We start from the raw sequence: 25878 nt of genomic DNA, 5'->3' as shown, positions 1-25878 counted from the left end.
GTAGACCTTGTTTGACCTTTACTTTGGAGACCAAGCATTCAACACTGTCAACACTATTCCATTTATTAATCCTATTAGTTCAACCAATAATTTGCATCACTTTTTACCAAAATTGGAGCAACTTTAACTTTTGACCCCTGTACAAAATGAAACTGACCTTTGTCACCATTCTGGCTGTTTTTATCCCATAACGCTATAGAATTCAGTCACAGATTGTCCAAACTATAACTTTTTGGAATCTTTATGATCAGGCAAATAAAGTGGAATATTTTTCAATATGATTGGAATATCTTTTAATTTTGACCTCTGTGTAATTCTTCAATTGACCCCTACCTGACCACCGATTGAAAAGTCAAGTGGCCAATTGGTTTGTTCAAAAGAGGAGTGTCTAAGGAGTATTTCTGCCAAATTTGATGCTTTTATCACCATTTGCATGATTGTTTCAGTTATCTGCTGCACTAGAAGAAGGGAAGCAATGCTTCTGTCCATAAAATTAGCCCTTCCCTGATTTTATTGTCACAGTTTGCATTCATATCACTACTACCGTATTGAAATTGCAGACATAGTCGGATACTTTGCATCATTTTTTGCGTTGTCAGTCACTTGGATTTCCATATGGGCACATTTGTACTACTGTGCATCTGAAAAACATTCACAGAGCTTCACTTTTTCCACATTTTGCCAAAATGGATGAAATTAATTTTTCCCCTCAACATTCCACACACGGTACCCCATAATGACAATATGAAAAAGTTTTTTTGAGATTTCTGCAAATTTACTGAAAACCTAAGACATCACATGTACATAAGTATTCACAGTCTTTGCCATGAAGCTCAAAATTGAGCTCAGGTTGATCCTGTTTCCACTGATCATCCTTGAGCTGTTTCTACACCTTACTGGAGTCCACTTGGGTTAAATTCAGTTGATTGGACATGATTTGGAAAGGCACACACCTGTCTACATATAACATCCCACAGTTGACAGTCAGAGCACAAACCAAGCATGAAGTCAAAGGAATTGTCTGTAGACCTCCGATTCAGGATTGTCTCGAGGCACCAATTCTGGGAAAGGGTACAGAAACATTTCTGCTGCTTTGAAGGTCCCAATGAGTACAGTGGCCCCCATCATCCACAAATGGAAGAAGTTCACATCCACCAGGACTCTTCCTAGAGCTGCCTGCCTGTCTAAACTGAGCGATCAGGGGAGAAGGACCTTAGTCAGGGAGGAGACCAAGAACCCGATGGACACTCTGTCAGAGCTCCAACATTCCTCTGTGGAGAGAGCAGCACCTTCCAGAAGGACATCATCTCTGCAGCAATCCACCAGTCAGGCCTGTATGGTAGAGTGGCCAGATGGAAGCCACTCCTTAGTAAAAGGCACATGGCAGCCCACCTGAAGCACTCTCAGACTAGGAGGAACAAAATTCTCTGGTCTCATGAGACAAAGATTGAACTCATCCCTACAGTTAAGCATGGTGGTGGCAGCAGCATCATGCTGTGGGGATGTTTTTCAGCAGCAGGAACTGGGAGACTAGTCAGGATTGAATGAAAGATGAATGCAGCAATGTACAGAAACATCCTGGATGAAAACCTGCTCCAGAGCGGTCTTGACATCAGACTGGGGCGAGAGAAGGACAGTGACGCTAAGCACACAGCCAAGATATCAAAGGAGTGGCTACAGGACAACTCTGTGAATGTCCTTGAGTGGCCCAGCCAGAGCCCAGACCTGAATCCGATTGAACACCTCTGGAGAGATCTGAAAATAGCTGTGTACCGACACTCCCATCCAACCTGGTGGAGCTTGAGAGGTGCTGTAGAGAAGAATGGGGTGAAACTGCCCAAAGATAGGTGCACCAAGCTTGTGGCATGACATTCAAGAAGACTTGAGGCTGTAATTGCTGCCAAAGGTACATCAACAAAGTACTGAGCAAAGACTGTGAATACTTACGTACACGGGATTTCTTAGTTTTTACTTTTAATAATAAAAAAAAAAAAAACTTTTTTCATGTTGTCATTATGTGGTGTTGTGAATAGAATTTTGAGGGGAAAAATTAATTTACTTAATTTTGGAATAAGGTTGTAACATGACAAAATGTGGAAAACGTGAAGTGCTGTGAATACTTTCCAATGCACTGTATGGAAGCAGTACAGGAAGTCCGCTCTCTAATTCTTATATCGGGCTCTGTGTTTGCACACCATATTCTCATGGCACATTTTGAATAATATATGAAAAGTTAAGAACTACATTTAATCAGTGGTGGGCACAGTTCCAGTAATCCAATAACAGATAATTATCAAAGATAATGTTTTCATTATCGGGTTATCTTTATAGATAACTTTAAAAACCATTATCGGACTAATTATCTTGAGATGTTCAATACCGTAGTAAACGAAGTTGAACAGCGACAAACATTTTTAAAATTAAAATCAGTTGAGCACCTACCTCTTAAAAGTTTTGTAATAGATGTGTAGTTCTACACTCTGCAAAAAGAAGAGAGCTGCTTTCAGGAGAAACTGCTCTATCCTCTGCAAACAAAGGAGAACTGGTCACAAAAAATAAAAATCATTTTTGTAGTAGAATGTAGTCATTTTTCCACAGACGTTAGACATAAGCAGTTGAAATATAACACTTAGAAGCCAGGAACAAAAATTGTGTTACATAGTGTTATCTGGATTTTGGTTTGGCAAGTTTTCACGGTCTCTACTGCTATCTACTGGCCAGTAGTGTTCATGGCAGTTCATAGCAGTATTCGTCCTGAAGCTGGGCAGACACTGTATGATATTTTTAATCACTGTACTCGGTTTCAGTTCAAACTGTACGACAGAACCACACAGTGTAAAGTTCAGAGCGCACGATTTATGTTCTCACGCACATTGTCACACGTCAGACTCGTATTTCCAGAAGCAAAACGTAAGCTTTTTTTTTCCAAACTTAATTTACAAAAACTCTCGATGGGAGACATTAAAGTTTAAAAATAAAACAAAACAACAACAACAAAAAAACATTACAAGACAGGTCTGCGGTGTTTGCACATGCACAGTGTGAGTGCTTGGACGCTTGTAGCTCTGCAGCAGCAGGATACCCTCACAACGGCCGACCAGAATAATATCAAACAGGTTTGATTTTCATTCGACCATACGATCAGCGATCAGAGTGGTCGTCAGATGTTAAACGCAGCTTGTTACTCCATGTACACTACACGATGCAGGATGCACGATTAACCTGAAACTCGGTCCAAAAAATTCTCGCACGAATGAAAAATCATCTGAAAAAGGGCCAAAACTCGCACGGTGTAAGGCCAACATTTATGTGTCAAGACAATATTAAGTGCACATTTTACAATATAATAAAACATGTGCACAATTAAAACGTGCGCACGGCACAATATAATAAAATGAGCGCACATTCTCTCCACATGCAAAACATTTTGCGATGACACCTCCAGGGCTCCGTAAAAATGCCTGTTTTTACAAATAAAAAAACTGAATATTTTACAAAAGCACATTTATCTGTAAACACCAACACACGACACATGTCACATTAACGTGTTGGTTTACATAATGAATGACGGAACCAATCAGTGTTTAGCAGAGGCACTTTTACCCAGAATCCTTTGCGATCTGTCTGTGTTTGTTACAAAACCTCAGAAATAGTGCATTATTCAACAGTAAAAGATATATGTTAAATTTAACTTTGTACAAATGACAGAATTGACATTAATGGAGTTATTCTATCGGCATTAATGTTATTTATAAATCAAAACCATAAGTCAGCATGGCTTTATTTTCCAAGACCTCCACCTGACCGGAGCGTTGTGATTGGGTAGAGAGCTGGGCTTGGGCTGCGCTCAGTGTGCCTCTGTGCTGGAAGCTATGTAGTAAACAAGAGCTTCCAGCAGGGGGCAAGATGTTCAAAGACAGAATTGTGGGCTCATTGTTTGGGTTTGTTATAGCTTTTGATGCTACCAGAAGCGATCGTGGTGTTAAAACTCAAATTCAGTTTATTAGTAGTTACAAATGTACCAGAGACAATACTGGAATTTATCAGTTATTGGTTATCTGTAACTTCCGATACATTTTTGGGTGGTTTATTGTTTTATCTTTATCAAAGATAACTTTTCAGTTGTCTGATTATCTGTTATCAAAGTAAATTTTTTGGTTATTTGTGCCCACCATTGCATTTAATAATAATTATTTCCTTTATTTGTCCTCTGCATTTAACCGTACTAATGACAGTTTGACACACTCCAACCCCTAGGGCCAGTGTGATGCCACAGTCTGGCTCCCGGGGGCCAACTCCAGATGTAAAGACACTGTCTTGGTCAGGGGCAGAGAAAGGAGCAGACCCTAAATAAGCTGCACACACTTCTCCGTGTAGAATTGGAGTTGCGTTAGGAAGCACATTCGGCGTACAACTTGGGCCAAAGGTGGATTTCTACCACCTTTGGCCCAAGTAACTGAAAGAACAAACAAACATTTGTTGTTATTTTGCTATATATAATTTTCCCCTTCTCATAACTCTAACCATAACTATATTGTTAGTGTCTACCCTCCCATTACACTATCCATAACCCCTCCAGACCCGCCGTCTGTGCACTCCTAAAAAACAAACAAAAAAAGATGCATAATGCATGAAATAAAATACCTGCTAATAAAAACTTGTCTTAAAATGCCAAATAAATATCAATCTGAACCCACTTCTGCTAAAGCGTCTCTCAGCTGCTTAATAATTCCTGACCTTTGACCTCCTTCCTGCACTGCAGCCCCTGAAAAGTAAAATGCTCAGAGCTGTGAGCAGCGTGTGTCCTTAAACGGCACTACAATGCCGACGCAAATAACAAACTGCTGTCCTGCAAATAACTTCAGCAGAGACGTGGCTGTGAAAACACGGAGTTGCAAGTCAAACAATGGGCGTCTTGTGTGTTTGGCACGGCGGCGTGGTGAAATATGCTCCGACAACATGTTCAGAGTGGAAGTGAAGTCAACGCCTCCAGTTCTCAGAGTGTAAACTGCAAATGAATCACAAGTGATAGAAACACGAAGACAAAAATCTCACAACCACAACGTCTGAGAGAAGCAGCAACACCAGAGGGGTTGGTTTATGTTTTTATGTTTTTTTAAACAACCAGTTTTTGTGATGGTTTCACAAAATTATTTCATGATGGTATCATGAAATTTGGGTTGATTGGAGGGGGCGTTGGTGTTTTGGTAAGGGTTAAAAAATACGGACTGAAACTTGACCGTTTCACAAAGATGCAGCAGACAGGTTTGACATCAAGAAACAACGTGCCACCATGAGGACTACTGCAGCACCTATTCAAAGAAATACAAACTCTGGGGTGATGGAGCTTTTGCGGTAGCCAGATCCAGACTGTGGAATAAGCTGCCTCTCGACTTGTGCACTATTCCTGACCGAGCACTTTTTAAATCTCAGTTAAAGACTTATTTATTCAAGCTGGCTTTTAACAGCTAGTGGGGAGGCGACGTGTGCTGTTTTTATCTGCTGTTTTTACTTTTGTGTGTGTGTGTGTGTGTTTTATTTTTATCTTTATGAATCTGTGTTTTTACTGTAAAGCACTTTGGACACCATCTGCCTGCTGTAAAGTGCTTTATAAATAAATGTTAATTGATTAATTGATTGATTGATTGATTGATTGATTAAACTGGTGCATGGTGACATGATTATCTGCTGAGTGCAAGATAATAACATGTTCATAAGCCCAGTTTAAAAAAAAAACTCAGAGAAAAATAGTGGACCTGGTTTAGAACAGGTACTTTTACATTTTATCAAAGTTCCACATGACGGGGCGGAGCCAGAAAATTCACATATTTAATATTAATGAATAGAGCATGTTATGAGAGGGGGGGAAAAAACAACAAAAAAGATTTTGTAGTGAATTTGAAGAAAAAAAGTGTGTGTGTGTGTGTGTGTGTGTGTGTGTGTGTGTGTGTGTGTGTGTGTGTGTGTGTGTGTGTGTGTGTGTGTGTGTGTGTGTGTGTGTGTGTGTGTGTGTGTGTGTGTGTGTGTGTTGGGGCAGGCAGAGTCAGATTAGTTTTTAAACTTTATAAAATAAGTCATGCACTCTAATAAGTGCGTTTCTACTTCAAAATGGGAGCTGTAGTTATCTAATGTAATCTAGCATCATAAAAATGATTTGCAGCGTTGATACACACCGTTAACATAGATGACCACATTTTCATTAATGCAAGTTGCATTTGTTTTTGATTTTTGTTTTTTTTTTGGGGGGGGGGGTAGCACTAGTTTGGGAGGTACTGAGACTTACACTGAAGAAAAATTTTTTTTCATATATCATTATGAAACTTTTACTGTAGATTCATATCCTGATAGGCAAGACTTTATTAAATGTTCAAGGTCATAGGTCAAAGGTCAAAGTCAGGAAACATCTTGGAAAATTCCCTATCTTTAACATTGAATGAATATTCAAAAATTCATACCTCTGTCAAAAAAAAATCAAATTTCATTCATATTTGAGATGATTATGTAGTATGGCATCCTTTATCGGCCGACAAAGTCTGATCCGGATCTAATCCAGATTACAGATTTTGCGGCCATTTAAATTTAACATTGAAAACCCCATTTTATGTATATTTTACATTATATCTTAATCAAATGTGCCCCAGTCACTCTCATATTTGAATGTGGGGTGCAGACTGACACTCACTATCACCTGACAAAGTTTGATCCAGATCTAATCCGGTTTGTAGATTTTGTGGACATTTGAATTTAATATTGAAAAGCCCATTTGATGTACATTTTCTATTATATCTTAATCAAATGTGCCTCAGTCACTCTCATTTTTCTGTTCTGGATTTACCTACACCACCAACGTTGGATGAAGGTTCCAATTTTATGCCTGATTGTCCTCCAGTTATCAGTCGGAAACCATATGCCAAAAAGCAATGACGAATGTTCTGTGAAAATTATCTGAAAAAGAACTCAGAAACTGAAAAAGTTATATAAACAAAAACCTGACAACACCACAAAAAAACTTTGAATTAAGTGCATGAACTAAATACATCCTCCTGACATTTGATCATCTCTAATTTAGCTTATCAGAAGTCACTTCTAACAGGACTTGGACCTTGAAAACTTTTTCCAAGGCAAAATTTTGTGGAATTGGAAATTGGTTTTGGCGGAGGTTTGTGCTCTACGAGTGCGGTGCTCTACTTCATTTTCCATTGAGTGTGCCCTTGAGCACATATTTTGGTCGATGACTAAATAAAATAAAATTGTAACACATTTCGTGACAGTTTCACAAAATTATTGCATGATAGCATCATGAAATTTGGGGTGATTGGAGGGGGCATTGGTGTTTGGGTCAGGGATAAAAAATATGGACTGAAACTTGAGCGTAACATGAAAATGCAGCAGACAGCCTTAGCATCCAGAAACAACATGCCACCATGAGTACTACTGCAGCACTATTCCAAACCGACACGGAGCAAAGATCGTCTAACTCAGGCAGGAGCTTTCATTGCTAATCCATTCAGGTTCACAAAGAAATTGTTGGGAGAGAAATGTGGTGGTCAACTGACATGTCCAGAGGAGGACATCATCCACCACCTCAGAAGCACCTACAGTGATGGTACGAGAGAGCCAGACCTCGGCAACTGCGTAGCTCTCATATGTCCACCTGAACCCAGCATCCTCTTTAACATCAAAGAACTCACCCTCAAGGAAGTCAGAGATGTCATCAGATCTGCCAGAACAGCATCAGCACCTGGCCCCAGTGGAGTACCATATTAGGTCTTCAAGAACTGCCCCAGGCTTTTCAAATGGCTTTGGGAGATCTACAGAGTCATTTGGAGGAGAGGGAAGGTACCTCAGCAGTGGAGATATGCAGAGGGCACGTGAAGGGGAATGCTAGTAATACTGAGCAGTTAGTGTTGTAGCTGGTGTTGTTGGGCCTGAGCAGATACCACATCCCACAGAATATATGGAATCTTGCCTGGACAAGCTCTTCTCTGGCTTTTCTGACACGGATTGAACCTGAAGGACACTGCAGCATGCCAAGAAACCAGTAATGACCTCGACATGTGACTCGCTGCTGTGGACACGTCGGGGCTTCTGGCAAGTTTAAGGCCTGGATCTACCAGTAGGGCATCCTGCTTCTTCTCCTCCAGCCACTGCTTGTCTATGAAGTCCCAATCACTAATGTGGAGGGCTTTGAGAGGAAGATCAGCCCATTCCTGTGCAAGGAAGGGGAGTTCAAGGTTACCAGAGAAGTCTTGCTCTGCAGGGAATCCGCCAACACCAAGGTTTCCTCTGCAGGTGTAGAGGTCAGACCAGGATGGAAGTGGCGCACCCAGGATGTAGTGGAACAGGTGGAGGCAAGATTGCGGCACAGCATCTTGGTGGGCACAGTGGCTCCTGGGTGGACCGGGCTGGGTACTTCTGGGCCAAATTACGCAAAAGCCAGTGGAAAGAAGAAGCAGAAGCTGATCCAGGAGGAGGTGTGTGTCAAGGTGGAGGAAGCTCACTTGAGCAGAATGGTGGGCATGTCCAAACAGGGGGCCTGGACAAAGTGGGAGCATTCAGATGGCCATAAGATCACATGGGCAGAACTCTGGAAGATGGAGCCACACCACTTCAAGTTCCTAGTCCAGTCAGTGTATGATGTCCTCCTGATCCCTGTCAACCTGTTCACCTGGGAACTGGTGGACTCACCTGCTTGCCAACTCTGCCAGAAAATGGGATCTTTAGAACACATTCTCAGCTGCTGCTCAAAAGACTTGGGAGATGACCGTTATTGTTGAGCCATGACCAGGTTCTGTGGGCAGTAGCACACACCATCTGCACTGGCATTATCAACAGCAAGTGGCAACATCCTTCCAAGTGTACCATCACCTTTAATGAAACAGGTGAGAAGTCCCAACTCCCACAAAAAACCCAAGGGGCCTGCTTGCAAAGGCAAGGGACTGGGAACTATTGGTTGATCTTGGAACACACCAAAGATTCCCCAACATCATTGTAGCAATGTTACTCTGTCCAGACATGGTGTTCATGTCCGGGGCAAGCAAGCAGGTGGTGTTGTGGAGCTAACTGGGAAGATCAGATGGAGGAAGCTCAGGAGCAGAAGAGGGCCAAGTATGCTGACCTGGTGGGTGGAAACCCTGCTGCGAGCCCATTGAAGTGGGTTGCAGGGGTTTTGCAGGCCAGTCTCTACATCAGGTCCTGGGACTTGTAGGGATCTGCGGACTGCATAGAAGTAGAGCCTTGAAAAACATCATGGAAGCTGCTGAAAAGGCTTCACATTGGCTCTGGTTGAGGAGGGGGGATGCATGGCATAGTGCGCTACCTGGACACAAGTTGGGGCTTGATCACCTCCGTGACCCTAGTTACATCACTGAAGATGTGTCAAGGTTGCACCACAAGGTGTATCTCAGTACTACAATTTGCATTATATCACAACCAAAAGTGCCTCAATCACTCTCATTTGTGACAGTGAGGTGCAAACTGACACTCTCAACGAAGAGACTAATTTGCAGAAGTCGACACAGTTGGCGGCCCCGAGTGTGATGCACATGTTCAAAACTCTCCAGACGCTGTCGAGATGGGACACCTATCTGATGGCGGGCCATGTGCAGTCTGAGGACCATCTGACCATCATTTACATATTCTGATGGTGGCAAAATGGGATCCCAAATGATTTGAGCACAAACAAGGGAACCTCAGGATGGATCTGGCACTGTAAAGCCTGCTGGTATGACCTGCATACGTATAATAATGCCCCCCTCCCCCCAACCACCACCCTGAGCGCAAAGGAACTGTTGAAATGTATGTGGCATGCTTCATCATGATAATAACTATGAATTATTATCATGTACAGCAGGGTTCTCTCCAGAAATTTTTAGTATAGCGGTGCTGTTGGGAACTATCACTGCACGCAACACTTCCACTTGGGGTCCTGTCCGACCTTGTGTCCTGAAGCCCCAAGACAAAAATGAAAATCTTTTAGTTCTTTTCTGGTCTGATTCTGTGCTGAATTGTTGATTAGTTAAATTAATCTAAAATGTTTGTGTTTCATTGATACACTGTATGTTACGAATGTACAATAAACTTATTTGAAAGAAAAAATAATGTACAGAAAAACAACTTAAAATGTGTGAGATTCCAGACTTTTTTACACATTTCTCCTGCATAATTTTCAATTTGAAAAGTTTGAATTCACCAAGTCACAATATCACCAGGCTGGGATCATTCACTGTGAAAATCTTACCTTGTCAGGTAGGTTCAGATTTACGGAGGCTGTACAGAGAGACAGGAGCCAACACATTTCACACCAAACTCTGAATTTTTTTCAGAGTCTGTCGGATTTTGGATTGTAACATGTGGTGACGCTGCTGTTTGTGTCGCTGGACACTATTTTAGTCCCACCATGAGAGTGCACTCGGAATGTCTCCATGACGCTGTTTTAGGTGGAGTGGACTTTGGAAATGACTGTTCAGGTTTTTTTTCCTTCTTCTCAGTGGAGCTGGTAGGGTTTATTTTTATTTTACATTGAGTGTCTGTCTTGACGTGAGACTGTTCTGTAACGCAGCAGCACACACCATACTCGCAGTGGAAAGCATCTGCTGTTTTTTCAGTGACTGCATAAAATTAACAGTTATCACTTAAAATAGTCATCATAACACGACATCACACTTATGTAAATTTTGTAATGAATCTGTGGTTTCATTTTTAACTTTAGCAGCATTCAAGTGCGCGCTGAGATGTTTTCCTCTAAGAAACGCTGTCAGAAACATTCAGAAATGTTCTGATTTCAATGCGCACCTGCCTCCATTACACGTGGTGCTGGCATGCCTCCTCCCCGGACAGGCCAGCGATCGCTGCGCCCCGCGTGGGCTGTGGTCCCACTAAGATGAAACAAAAAATGCAGATATGGTCCTCTGATCATCTGTCTTCATGTAATGCTTGCATTTTGTCATGGTTTGTGTCATATGGATATAAGCAGGATAAAATCAAGAGCTGAAGTTGTTTATGTGAATACGCCGTTCGATTACCACCAAGTCTCCCGCTAAACATCATGAGATGACACTACACTATAGCAGCGCTAGATGGCAGTATAACGGCGTGGCACCTTGTTCCATTGTCTGGGGAGAACCCTGAACAGCAGCTATCAAACTGAAAGCTCTGTGTATTACTGTGCGCACACCACTGCAAATCTGAACAGGCTGTTATATCCACAATAGACCTTACAGTACAGATATTTGTCCATTCATCTGTCAGGCTCAGAGCTGGACGGATCTCACGCTGTAATAAATGATCACCTTCTAACTCTGTAGGAGATATAACATGGAACTTGTGCCAGGCAGTTACACTATTAATAAACATGAATCTCACCTCCAACAGCGGTCCGGGAGTGTTTCACAGTACAGACTTGGACATGGAGCCGGGACGCAGCCTGCAGTTAAAATCCTCTCACCCAAAAGAAAAAAAATTATTCCATGTGATAATCCAACCATCACGGTGTCCAGTGTTGTGTTATGCTTCTGAAGTGAGCAAAAAAGAAAGTTCCCTGAAAAGCCTCTTCATCTGAGGAACCGCATGGCCCAACTGCCAGCAAACTTTGAGTGAATCTGTCCAGTGGTACACACACGCTTAGTGGCCCATGCAGCATTATGCACACATGTGCGCACGCTCTCTCTCACACACACACACACACACACACACACACATGGCTGAGTGCTAATTGCAGCACCACATGTGTAAGCGGAGTGTGCGCACGTGCACGTGAGGAACACGGCGCTCTGATCCCGTGTTTGTCATCCAGACATTTGGAGATCAGGCAGTCTCCAGCTCCTTTTATGGCCGTCTGTCAGCAGTCTGGTTCGTCTACATATGCTTTGGATGTGATCTGATAGGTGTGGACAAAGCAGTCTGTCTGCGCTCTGACACTGATGACCACGCCTCTTTTTCTCCAACTGCATCGGATTATGGCAATATTTGCTTCTGGCACATTCTTGCTATGTGTGAATGGGGCTTCAGTTTGATTCGCATCTGATCTGTATTGCGGATTTAAGGGATATTTGAGTTTAACATAGAAAAGCCATTTTGATCTACATTTTATATTATATTTTAGCTTATGAAAAGTCACGTCTAACAGGACTTTGACCTTGAAAATTTTTTTCAAGGTAAAAATTTGTGGAATTGGAAACTGTTGGCGGAGGTTTGCACACCATGAGTGTGGTGATCTAGTTTAAAATTACTACTACTACTTTTATTATTATTTTTATTATAGTTATTATAGTTTAAACTATATAACTTTATCTTCACACATTCATACAGATTTTTCCCTGATTCGCAGTTCATCATTACATCCTACATGGAGCATCAAAGAAGTGTGGGACTTTGAGAAAGTTTAAGGCGAAACTCTAATTATAATGGTAAAAGGCTGATTTAGCTTCATAAGACCCTTTAATGAGCTGCTTTGAAACGAACTCTGGAGTCGGTTTTATTTTAATCTCCAGCTTCTATTTCAGCTGTGGTTTGAGAATTCAGGTGAGATGTAAATGACTGTCAGTTGGAGTCAAGTTGAGTATCGTATGACTTAATTATGACGTGACATTGTTTCGGGCAGCCCATTTTGGCGTTGAAACAGCTGCTGGTGGTCCCTACTGACATCTCAGTGGTTTGGCTAATGATGGGATCAAGCTGATGGCACAGATGGCTCAGCATGGCTGAATTACACCTGTAGGTATGATGACATACGGTGGCACAAAGTGACATGTTGAAACCTTACTACAGGTCAATTCGTGAGCATGCTGGAGGAACAGAACCACCACCAGGTGGTACAAATATCAACACAGAACCAAAAACAGGAGAGAGTTATGGTAAGTGGTAAAGTAATCAAATTGGCATCCAATTAGGTCAAAGCAACCAAACAAACAATAATGTCTTCTGCAGCATTTTTATTGCAACCCACTTTTTCTGAGATCAACAAGAAATTTGAGGAAAACATTTTGTTCGCAATCATAACACAAAATTGCTGAAATTATTGTCCACAACCAAAAATCTGACGGTAACTTACAGCACTATAGCGTGAAAATCCCTTGCGTGTTTCATCATCACATTTAAAAGTAAGCCATTCTTTACGTTGTCAACTTGTTTGTCAGTAAGTCGATCTTATTTGTACCAAATGATGTCAAAGTAAATTAATTCCAAATAGACAAATTCCAGTTTGACAAATTTAGCAATAACCTGAACCCCAAACACTGTATATGTTCAATAAAATATCAGAAAAGTTACCACAAAATATTCAACATATTACATTTGGATTAATATAAATATAAATTTCACTAATTAAGCAATTTTATGTGTCGATTTTCTGAGATGTGTCCATTTGTTTGGAATTGATGTATAATTTATTCAAAATATCATACTACTTTCATCAAAGGTAGACTTTAGACATTTACTGTTTTTTCTGAGTTTTGCAAAATAAAATGCCATAGTGCATATTTATTAATATATATTTTTAATTTGTCTGAATTTGTCTATCTGGAATGACGCCATCAACCACATCAAAGCACTATACACAAGTAAGGTCTACACTTCACTGCCCCCCCCCCCCCCCCCCCCCCCATGAGTAAGGACAGTGGGGAGAAAAAAATCACTCAAAACTTATCATTTTACAGGAAGAAACCCCAAGCAGACCAGACTCACTGGAGTGACCATCTACAAAGGCCATTCCAAATCGGGATGCACTTTTCTGATTGGTATTGGTTCAATGTTGGCCAAAAATAGTTTTAAATTTACATACAGCCTTGCTATGGATTGTGTCAGATTCCCTTGAGGATGTTGTGAAAGTGTAGGTACACGGACCCACAACAGGGGGCGCAATGAACGGACAATGGAGAAAAGTAAGAACAAGTTTTACTGTTGTGAAAATAGCACAACTGATACAACAATTAGCAATTTGGAGATGTAAGCCGAAATCTGCTGGTGTCTTGTGGGCAGGCCCGAAGGTAGGAGACGCCCGTCCTAGTTGAACCGGAACCACCCAGATCTCCTCTGCCACCGAAACCCAGAAGTACTGGAACCGCCAAGTCCCGAATTCCCAGGTGGCCACTGCCTCCGCTCGTCGGATCCGGTACTGCTGGCGGGAAAGAACACAAACACACAGGGTGGGATGCGACCGCACCCGGTAGATGAGAGGGACAAAGCCGCCTCCACCTCTTGTCACACTGAAGCAGGAAAGGTGAGTACTTATCTGAACACAGATATATGTTGCAGAGGTGATTACCTGAAACTCAAGGTGATATCTCGGCACTGAGGTGGAGACGCTGTCCTGCTGATATACCTCCGTACTGAGTGAAGTCAGCTGTGTCCAGTAATGGGGTGACAGCTGTCACCCTGGCTGCTCTCATCAGGCGGCGGCGCCCTCTGGTGCCTGGAGCCCGCACTCAGGCAGGGCGCCCTCTGTGGTGATGGGCCAGCAGGTACCTCACTCTCAGCGGCCCACACACAACAGGACCCCCCCCTCAACGGGCGCCTCCTGGCGCACGACACGACCGGCTTCTCGGATGGCGACGGTAGAAGTCGGACAGGAGGGCCGGGTCCAGGATGAAGCTCCTCTTCACCCAGGAGCGTTCCTCGGGGCCGTACCCCTCCCAGTCCACCAGGTACTGAAGACCCCCGGCCCATTCGACGGACATCGAGGAGCCGACGCACGGTCCAAGCCGGTTCCCCCGTCGATGATCGGGCAGGAGGTGGTGCCGGACCCGGGGTGCGAGGGGTGAGGTGTGATGGGGCTTTATCCGGGAGAATGGAACACTGGGTGATCCGCAGCGAGGCGGCAGCTGACGCCTCACTGCGGCGGGATTGATGATTTGCGGATTTTTTTTTAAAGGGAACGATGTATGTTCTTGGAGCTTGGGGGAGTCCACTGAAGGGGAATGTCCTTGGTGGACAACCACACTTCCTGCCCAGGACGATACGTGGGAGCCGGGGCCCGCCGCCGGTCTGCATGTGTCTTCGCCCTCGTCCGGGCCTTCAACAAGGCAGAGCGGGCGGCACGCCACACCGACGGCACCTCCGTAGGTGGGCCTGGACCGAGGGCACACCGACCTCTCCCTCGACCACCGGAAACAAGGGGGGCTGATACCCCAAGCACACCTCAAACGGGGATGAGGCCGGTGGCAGATGACACTTGGCTGTTCGTGAGCGTACTCGATCCAGGCCAGGTGGGTACTCCAGGCCGTCGGGTGCGCGGCTGTCACACAGCGTAGTGTCTGCTCCAATTCCTGATTCGCCCGCTCTGCTTGCCCGTTGGTCTGGGGGTGATACCAGACGAGAGGCTGACCGTGGCCCCCAGTTCCGGCAGAAACTCCCTCCAGACGTGTGAGGTGAACTGGGACCGCGATCGGAGACGATGTCTGATGGGATGCCATGCAGACGGACGACGTGGTGGACCAGGAGGTCCGCTGTCTCCTGGGCCGTGGAAGCTTCGGGGAGGGCCACGAAGTGGGCCGCCTTGGAGAAACGGTCCACTATCGTGAAGACGACGGTGTTTTCCCTGGGACGGCGGGAGACCCGTGACGAAGTCCAGGCCGATATGGGACCAGGGGCGATGAGGCACGGGCAGTGGCTGTAGCTGCCCTGAGGTCTTCTTGTGGTCAGCCTTGCCCCTGGCGCAGGTGGTACAGGCCTGGATGTAGTCCAGGACGTCGGCCTCCAGGGATGCCCACCAGAAGCGTTGCCGGACGACTGTCACGGTCCTTCGCACACCTGGGTGACAGGAGAGCTTAGAAACCGTTGACAGAAGTCCAGGACTGCAGCCCTAGCCTCTGGTGGGACGTATAGTTTGTCCTTTGGTCCGTTTCCGGGGTCCGGGACACGGGTCAGGGCCTCCCGGACGGTCTTCTCCACGTCCCAGGTGAGGGCGGCCACGATAGCGGACTCCGGGATGATGGGATCCGGGGGATCCGACGGTTCCGTTTGACTTCATCCTCGTGCACCCGGGACAATGCGTCCGATCTTTGATTCTTGGTCCCGGGGCGGGTAGGTAATCCGGAAGTCCAAACGGCCAAAGAACAGTGACCAGCGGGCTTGCCTGGGGTTCAGACGCTTAGCGGTCTGATGTACTCCAGGTTCCGATGGTCAGTGAAAACCGTGAATGGCAGGCTGTTCCCTCCAACAGATGTCTCCACTCTTCGAGGGCCTCTTTCACAGCAAGGAAGTTTCCCGATTGCCGACGTCATAATTACGTTCAGCGGGGGTCAACCTGAGAGAGAAATAGGCACACGGGTGAAGGACCTTATCGGTCTTCCCGCTCTGGGAGAGCACCGCTCCTATCCCTGAGTCCGCGGCATCCACTTCAACCACTAACTGGCGGCTAGGATCGGGCTGCACCAGAACTGGTGCAGACGAGAAGCGCCGTTTTCAACTCCTTGAACGCGGCCCTCGCACCGGTCCGACCAGGTTGAAGGGAACTTTTGGAGAGGTCAGGGCTGTCAGGGGGCTAACTACCGACTGTAGCCCTTAATGAACCTCCTGTAGAAATTTGCAAAGCCGAGGAACTGTTGCAGCTCCTACGGCTTGTGGGTTGGGGCCAAGCTCTCACCGCCGCAACCTTGGCGGATCCGGGGCGACGGAGTTAGAGGAGATGATAAACCCCAGGAAGGACAAAGAAGTGCGGTGGAACTCACACTTCTCGCCCTTCACAAACAGACGGTTCTCCAACAACCGCTGCAGGACCTGACGGACATGCCGGACATGAGTCTCAGGATCCGGGAAAAGATGAGTATATCGTCTAGATATACGAAGACGCAACCGGTGCAGGAAGTCCCGCAAGACATCGTTTACCAACGCTTGGAAGGTCGCGGGAGCATTAGTGAGACCCGAACGGCATGACCAGGTACTCAAAATGACCTAAGGGGGTGTTAAATGCCGTCTTCCATTCGTCTCCCTTCCGAATCCGAACCAAATGATACGCATTCCTAAGATCCAGCTTGGTGAAAATCTTGGCTCCATGCAAGGGGGTGAACACTGAATCCAACAAGGGCAACGGGTATCGGTTGCGGACCGTGATCTCGTTCAACCCCCTGTATTCAATGCATGGACGAAGTCCGCCATCTTTTTTACCCACAAAAAAGAAACCTGCGCCCATCGGTGAGGTGGAATTCCGGATCAACCCGGCGGCTAATGAGTCCCGGATGTAGGTCTCCATTGATTCGCGTTCCGGCCGTGAGAGGTTGTACAGCCTACTGGACGGGAACTCACTGCCTGGAACCAAATCAATGGCACAATCGTACGGGCGGTGGGGAGGAAGCGTGAGAGCCAGATCCTTGCTGAACACGTCAGCGAGGTCATGGTACTCCGCTGGCACCGCCTTCAGATTGGGCGGGACTCGGACCTCCTCCTTAGCTTGGGAGCCGGGAGGAACCGAGGAACCGAGACACTCCCGATGGCAGGTTTCGCTCCACTGCACCACTACCCCGGACGGCCAATCAATCCGGGGATTGTGCTTAAGCATCCATGGAAACCCTAAAACCACACGGGAGGTGGCCTGAGTCACGAAGAACTCGATCACCTCCCGGTGGTTACCTGACACCACCAGAGTTACTGGAGGTGTCTTATGCGTGATTGGTGGGAGTAGGGAGCCATCTAGTGCTCGAACCTGCACAGGCGAGGTAAGTGCCACCAGAGGGAGCCCTATCTCCCTGGCCCATCTGCTGTCAAGCAGATTCCCCTCACAGCCCGTGTCCACCAGTGCTGGGGCCTTCAGGGTTGAATCCTCATACAGGATTGTGACTGGGAGTCGTGTAGCAATGTGGGTGTGTCCCACGTGAATGTTTTGGCCCACCCCTGGCCCAGTCTCTAAGGGCGGGCGTTGGAGTTTAACCGCTCGGGGCAGTCGTTTGCCATATGCTCACTCGAGCCACAAACATAACAAGCTCCGTGGGCCCGCCTCCTTTGTGCTCCAGGTGCCCCTAAATGTTGCCCTGCTCGTGTCCATAGCTTCGTCAGCAGGGGGAGCCGTAAGCGCACGGAGCGCAGGAACAGAGGAGCGTGGGGAGGGCGGAGCTCGATCGGACCCGGAAGGGAGAGGGACGACGCGTGCCTGGCCACGGCCTTCGCCTCGTTCCCGACGGCGTTCTTCTAACCGGTTGTCGAGTCGTATGACTAGATCAATGAGCCCATCTAAATCTCGCGGTTCGTCCTTAGCCACCCAGGTGCTCTTTTAGGACCAGAGACAGTCCGTTTACAAAGGCAGCGCGGAGGGCAGTGCTATTCCAGCGGATCTCGCCGCCGCGATGCGAAAGGCGACTGCATAGGCAGCTGCGCTCCGACGTCCCTGTCGCTATGGACAGTAGTGCGGTTGAAGCGGACTCTCCTCTGTTGGGATGATCGAACACCGTTCTGAGCTCCCGTACAAACCCATCGTAAGTATGAAGGAGCCGAGAGTTCTGCTCCCAGAGCGCTGTAGCCCCAAGCGCGTGCCTCCCCGCGAAGCAGGTTTATCACATAAGCTACTTTGCTAGAATCCGTCGGTACATCACGGGACGCTGAGCGAAGACGAGCGAACACTGCATAAGAAAGTCCGCGCACGTCTCCACACAGCCTCCGTACGGTTCTGGAGGGCTTATGTATGCTTCTGGGGACGGAGGGAGGGACCGTTGAACGACCAGTGGAACGTTACTTTCGCGCGCAGGGTCCTCGGGAGGGAGAGCCACAGCGGCGCCCGAAGGGCGTGCCTCCACTTGTGCGGCGAGAGCCTCCACCCTGCGGTTTAGGAGAACGTGTTGCTCGGTCATTAAATCGATCCGAGAGGTGAAGCGGTGAGGATCCGCTGCAACTCACCGATTACCCCTCCCGACGCCTCCGCACGTCTTGGTCTTCCAGTGGCCGTTCAACAGCCGGTTGACGCCCCTCGGGATCCATGACGCTGGCCGAGATATCCTGTTGTGACAAGTGTAGGTACACGGACCACAAACAGGGGGCGCAATGAACGGACAATGGAGAAAAGTAAGAACAAGTTTTACTGTTGTGAAAATAGCACAACTGATACAACAATTAGCAATTTGGAGATGTAAGCCAAAATCTGCTGGTGTCTGTGGGCAGGCCCGAAGGTAGGAGACGCTCCGTCCTAGTTGAACCGGAAACCACCCAGATCTCCTCTGCCACCGAAACCCAGAAGTACTGGAACCGCCAAGTTCCCGAATTCCCAGGTGGCCACTGCCTCCGCTCGTCGGATCCGGTACTGCTGGCGGGAAAGAACACAAACACACAGGGGGGATGCGGGACCGCACCCGGTAGATGAGAGGGGCAAAGCCGCCTCCACCTCTTGTCACACTGAAGCAGGAAAGGTGATACTTATCTGAACACAGATATATGTTGCAGAGGTGATTACCTGAAACTCAAGGTGATATCTCGGCACTGAGGTGGAGACGCTGTCCTGCTGATATACCTCCGTACTGAGTGAAGTCAGCTGTGTCCAGTAATGGGTGACAGCTGTCACCCTGGCTGCTCTCATCAGGCGGCGGCGCCCTCTGGTGCCTGGAGCCCGCACTCCAGGCAGGGCGCCCTCTGGTGGTTGATGGGCCAGCAGTACCTCCTCTTCAGCGGCCCACACACAACAGCGGAGGAGCAGATCATTTGTTTCACAGTTTGAGTGCTATCTCTTGGATGTCTAGGTTACCAAAGTGCATCCAGACAAATGCACTGATAAACAAATTAGTTGTTTTAAGATCGGGGGAGAAACGGTATCGGACTGGTACTACACTGTTGCTCTGGGGGTTGGTAAGGTTAGACCTTACTTGCGTTGAAGTGCCTTGAGGCAACCTTGGTTGTGATTGGCGCTATATAAATGATGTATAATTTATTCAAAATATCATACTACTTTCATCAAAGATATACTTTAGATATTTACTGAGTTTTGCAAAATAAAATGCCACAGTGCATATTTATGAATACATTTTTTTATTTGTCTGACTGGAATTTGTCTATCTGGAATGACGCCATCAACCACATTGAACCAAATGAAAATTTAATACTAGTATGGTAGTTACTGAACGTTCCACTATTGGTATCATATTGGACATGAAAAAAGTGGTGTTGTGCCATCCCTAGTTCAACATTAAGGACACAGAAGACAACACAAGGTTGACAGAAGATGGAAAGACAGGAATGGTCTAACTAGGAACCAAATATGACTAGTAGTTCTAACAGAAACACATAAACATTGAGGTGTAGGTCCAGAGTCCCAGAGAAACCCATTCCAATACCGGTCCTCAGTCAGTGATATTATTTTTGTTAAACCCTTTGAACTAAATCTGAAAATTGACACTACAGGATCATCTTGTTTCATTTACCCTTCACTGTGTTGGTGTCACTGTCCAAATACTTGTGGACCTGCCTGTACATTGTTTGTAGGAACAGTTTAGACCTCAACAAGGTAGAATTTTATAAACCTTGCCTTCTGCTATGCAGCTCATTAATACCACTGTGACAATCTCGGAGAATCCAGGCCTAATCCACAGATTGTGGTGAATTACATTGAACTGAATTCTATTTGGGTATGAAATTATTTGAGGCCAAATGTAAATGTGACCACAGCATAAGCCCTCAAGCAAGGCATTCTGACACAGCGTCAGCTCTGCAAAGACCTTGAAAGGGCTCTTGGACTGTTACAGAATGCATCCCCTTTTATAATTTAAAATTAAATCTACATCAAGTTGAAGCCTTTGATGTATTTACCTTTGAAAAATGTGTCATATGAGGGAACAAAATGCTGAAAAGCTACATACATGAGTGTCAATCAGTCCGTCCATAAAATTGAGATGTCAGGATTTCAACAAACAGTTCAACCAACATATCTAAGTATACGATGTCTGTTAGAAAAGTATCCGACCTTTTTATTTTTTTCAAAAACCATATGGATTTGAATCACGTTGTGATTGCATCAGCAAAGCTGAACCCTTCGTGCGCATGCGTGTTTTTTCACGCCTGTCGGTTGCGTCATTCGCCTGTGAGCAGGCTTTGTGTGAGCAGTGGTCCACCCTCTCGTCGTTTTTTTATTATCTATACCTCCTTGGTATCATGTCTGTATTGTTTTATGTTATATGTGTATTATCCTCATGCATTTATTCTTTATATTACCGTTGTGCCAGTGTTCTTAATGCCTGTTGTGTTTTATGTTGTCATGTTGTCTTGTCTTCTAATAAAGAAACAAATAAAAATAAAAATAAAACCTCCTGATAACAGTGGAATGTGCCAAAAAGTGCTGATGTCCACGTCTCCTGCTTTTTGTGAAAGTCAGACGACGTCCCGGATCAACAAAGCCTTCCACGTTGGAAATGATCTGTTTGTTCAGCGGGGTTTCAGCCTGTCAATCGTGCGCTCGGAGCGCGGCGCGCTCTCAGACGCTGTGGGCTGTCCTTAAAGCGGCAGTAACACTCCTTAATCTGTGTACTCCCCACAAAATCGTCCCTGAAAGCCATATAATTTTCGAACAGTGTCCACCTGGAGGTCTCTCACAGTTTCTGGAAAAAAACTGAGGCAGCAAAGCTCCAAATCGTTCAGACCTTTATTCGCAATAAAAAAACGTACGAGAGGGGTGGACCAGTGCTCACTCAAAGCTGCTCAAGGCGAATGACGCAACCGACAGGGTGAAAAAACTCACACATGTGCACGAAGGTCAAGCTTGGCTGATGCAATCACAGTGATTCAAATCCATATGGTTTTTGAAAAAAATAACAAGGTTCGGATACTTTCTAACAGACATCGTATACTTAGATATGTTGGTTGAACTGTTTGTTGAAATCCTGTATATGTTGTGTGGGCAGCTGAAGAGGAGGTACTGCTGGCACCACCACCACAAGATGGCGCCCTGCTTTGAAGTGCGGGCTTCAAGCACGAGAGGGCGTCGGAGCGACCAGGAGGAGTGGACAGCTGTCACTCATCATTCCATACCAGCAGCTGTCCACTCATCCAGCTACTCATCACCAACCACCATAAAGGCCGGACTGCAATCCCACCTCCCCGCCGCAACGAGAAATTCAACTACCACTCATGTAATTTCTCTGCTGACTAAAAATTCGAGTATTAGTCTGATCTCTTTTTGCAAGCGTTTTTTCCTGTGGTGTGCCTTATCTGCGGAGTTGTCGCGTTTGGTTGTGGCCTGCGACGGCTCGCCTAACACCCCACTCAGATAAGTGGTTAACTCAGGAGCTGCAACGACGTTGTGTGATTGGAGGTTGGAGGGTTCTCCCTCCTTTACTGAATGACAGACTGTGGGATTTACTGAGTGTGCGACCTCACACTCATAGGACTGTCATCTGTTCTCTGCCAGCAGTACCGGGTCTGACTGCTGAAGGACAGGCGGCACCTGGGGAGCAGGGCTTGGCGGCTCCTTTCTCCGGTGTTCTTCAGCTCCGTTGGCGGTGGAAGCTGTGTGGATCCGGCTTTTCTCTCGCCAGGCGTCTTCTATCGTCGAGCCTGGTGTATGAATGACAGTCACTGTATTGTTATTGTCTGTACATTGTTGTGTGATTCACAACATTAAATTGTTACTTTTTGGCTTATCCATTGTCCGTTCATTAACGCCCCCTGTTGTGGGTCCTGTTGTGCTCCCTTGTTTGCACTTGGGGTCGCCACAGCAAATCCAAGGTGGATCTCCATGTTGAATTGGCACAAGTTTTACGCCGGATGCCCTCCTGAGGGCACATTACTCCACATTACATGGAGAAATGGAGAAATGTGGCAGGGGTGGGATTTGAACCCGGAACCTTCTGAAACCAAGCGCATTAACCACTTGGCCACCACCCCTGCCGCTCTATATATAGAGATAGATAAAGATATATCCATTTATCTCTATTCTGTGTGTGTATCAGCAGAATTCTTTGCTTAATTAATTGAATTATTTGGTGAAATCCTGGAGGGTTCTGGTCAATAAGGCATCTAGTATGTTTAACAATTTAAAATACTATTTCCAGTGTACGCTGGATTTGGGACTTTTCCTCAACTGACTTTCTTTGATTAATAATAATTTAATTTATTAATCATTTATCATTTTATATGAATAATATATTTCTGCAATAATGTATTTAGAACTTTAAAGGAAAAAAAATTCTGAAGTTGTCAACATAACATCAGAACAACGCTAAAATAAACTCAGACATAAGAAGAGATAAAATTAAAATCTCAAGTCCAAATAAAATGCACAGTCCAACAAATGTAATTTAAATAAGATAAAATCCATAAAATTATTGATAGAAATAAAAAAAAATTTAAGATTAGCTTTCCACACTTTTTAAAGGGATTTCTTTCCAACAAAGCAGTTGCCAGTTTTTGAGTTCTGCACACAGAGGAAAGATTAATACAATGTTTTATTATGATTATTGTTGTAAAAAATTTTTTATGTCTTTAAATGTTTGTTTTTGTGTAAAGATTAGAGTTGGGTTCATGTCAAACACTTTTTTTGTTCCTTCCTTGCCTCATCTTTATCATTTCCTCACCTCTTCCTTCCCTTTGTGTCCTTACCGAGCTTTCATTCCTTCCTTTTCTGCTCTCTTGTCAATCATCCCTCCCTTTCTTTCTTTTTTCATCTCATTCCATATCTCTTTCTTTTGTAATTTCTGATTTTCATCTTCTCTTCCTTTTCTAATCCCTTCCACCCTTTCTTCCTCCACTGCTCTCTTACCATACCTTCATTTCCTTCTTGACTTTCCTCCCACCTTTCTTTACTCACCTTATTTTATTCTTCTGCCATCCCTGTCATTCCCTTCCTTCCTTCCTTACCTTCTTCCTTACCTCCTTCCTTCTCATCCTCTAATCCTCTTCTTATTAGACTGTAGCTTTCAGACTGCTAAACACTTCCGAAACCACTCAGACCCGCCTTCTGACTGACAGCGGTGTAACTGGATCTCTGATCGGCTGCGGTGATTTGACAGTACTGAAGCGCCTGCAGCAACGAAACCACACTGCCGTGCACGCCGCCATTCAAGATCAGGATGTTGTCACGTTGCAGAAAATATTCAAGTCACTTTAAACCTTTTATATTCAGACAGCGGAGTGTTTTAAATGAAACACTTTGTAATAATAATAATAATAATAATAATTAACTTACAATGTTACCAGTAAATTCAAATTATACTGTGATTGACGTGTTTATCATTACTTGTATGTAAAAAAAAAAAGCAGCACTCACTCACTCACTCTCGCTCACTGGGCTCAACTGGACTGGTTTTGGTTCCTTCGTATGAATAAGAACACCAAAACTTTAGTGAATCCTTCAAACAACAATTAACAACCTACAAAGAACTCTCTGGACTTTGAAAGCCAAACCTAAAACGCTTTGAGACGGGCCGGCGTACTTTCAGGGCCGTCGTGGTTGAAGGAGCAACTGAGCTAACTGACAGTTTGTTAGCTCTAAAATACTGACGCAAATAAAAAGGTACCGGCAGGAAAAAATACAGCCACGCCCGACTCATTGTGATCCAATTTCACACACAAACCAAATAAGAGTGCGTTAATGTAAACACAGAAACGTGAATGCTATCTGGCATGCAGCCAAAAACCAAAACAAAACAAAACAAAAACCTTACATCCACACTTTGCGGTTACAGTTCTAAAGTCACCACAGATGACAGACACAACAGTTTGCCGTCTAATTATACTGTACTATGAAGAGAAAACATTAATGTAGGTCATTAAATGCTGTTTTATCTATCAGTCTATATATAGATATATCTATAGATAGATAGATAGATAGATAGATAGATAGATAGATAGATAGATAGATAGATAGATAGATAGATAGATAGATAGCAGTTTATATTATTAAAAAAAAAACATTTTCCCAAACCTATTTTTTTAAATTGCACTTATGCATCGGCCCTCCTATTCACCCTATTGAGAGTCACTGCAGTGAAAATAACATAGAGAAACCACACGACGACAATTGCTAATGAACATTACACTGCGACCAAAATGTACATCTTTATGCTTTTCATCACACTAATAAGAGACTGCATGCATGAGACACTGAAAACTTGCTAAAACAAATATTCCAAATAGTCTGTGTCTGATGTTTAACCTGCGTCGACTTTAATAAAGGGCAGCACGGTGGATTAGTGGTTAGCATTGTTGCCTCACAGCGAGAAAGTTGTGGGTTCAATTCCCGCCTGTGGCCTTTCTGTGTGGAGTTTGCATGTTCTCCCTGTGTTTGCGTGGGTTTCCTCCGGGTGCTCCGGTTTCCTCCCACATCCAAAAACATGCGGGTTAGGTGGATTGGAATCTTTAAATTGTCCATAGGTGTGCGTGAGGGTGTGTCAGTGTTTGTTTGTCTGTTTGTGGCCCTGCGACAGACTGGCGTCTTGTGCTGGGTGTACCCCGCCTCGCTCTCTATGACTGCTGGGATAGGCTCCAGCTCCCTGCGACCCTTAATTGGACTAAGCGGTTGAAGATGAGAGAGAGAGAGAGAGACTTTAATAAACGCAAACCGAATTTCAGACATATACAAGGTTTATTAGAAAACTAACCGGCAGTTTTATAAAAAAAAAAAAAAACTATATGGATTTGAATCACGTGCGATTACACCAGACATGCTTGAACCCTCGCGCACATGCGTGAGTTTTTTCACGCGTGTCGGTGACGTCATCCGCCTGTGGGCAGGCTTTGAGTGAGCACTGGTCCAGCCCTCTCGGCTGAAATCCTTTGTCTGAGACGCTGCTGGAGACGGTGCGCGTTGCTTTATCAAAATTTTTTCAAGACCTGTGAGGGATATCCGAGTGGACACTAATCGAGAAATTCAGCTGGTTCTCGGTGAAAAGTTTAACGGCTGATGAGAGATTGTGGAGTTTCTTTCGCTTTAAGGACAGCTCACAAAGCGGATCGCACGGTGCGGTCGGAGGTGGC

This window comes from Thalassophryne amazonica, chromosome 11, assembly GCF_902500255.1.
Source record: "Thalassophryne amazonica chromosome 11, fThaAma1.1, whole genome shotgun sequence".
NCBI lineage: Eukaryota > Metazoa > Chordata > Actinopteri > Batrachoidiformes > Batrachoididae > Thalassophryne > Thalassophryne amazonica.
Note: the sequence above shows the minus strand (reverse complement) of the source record.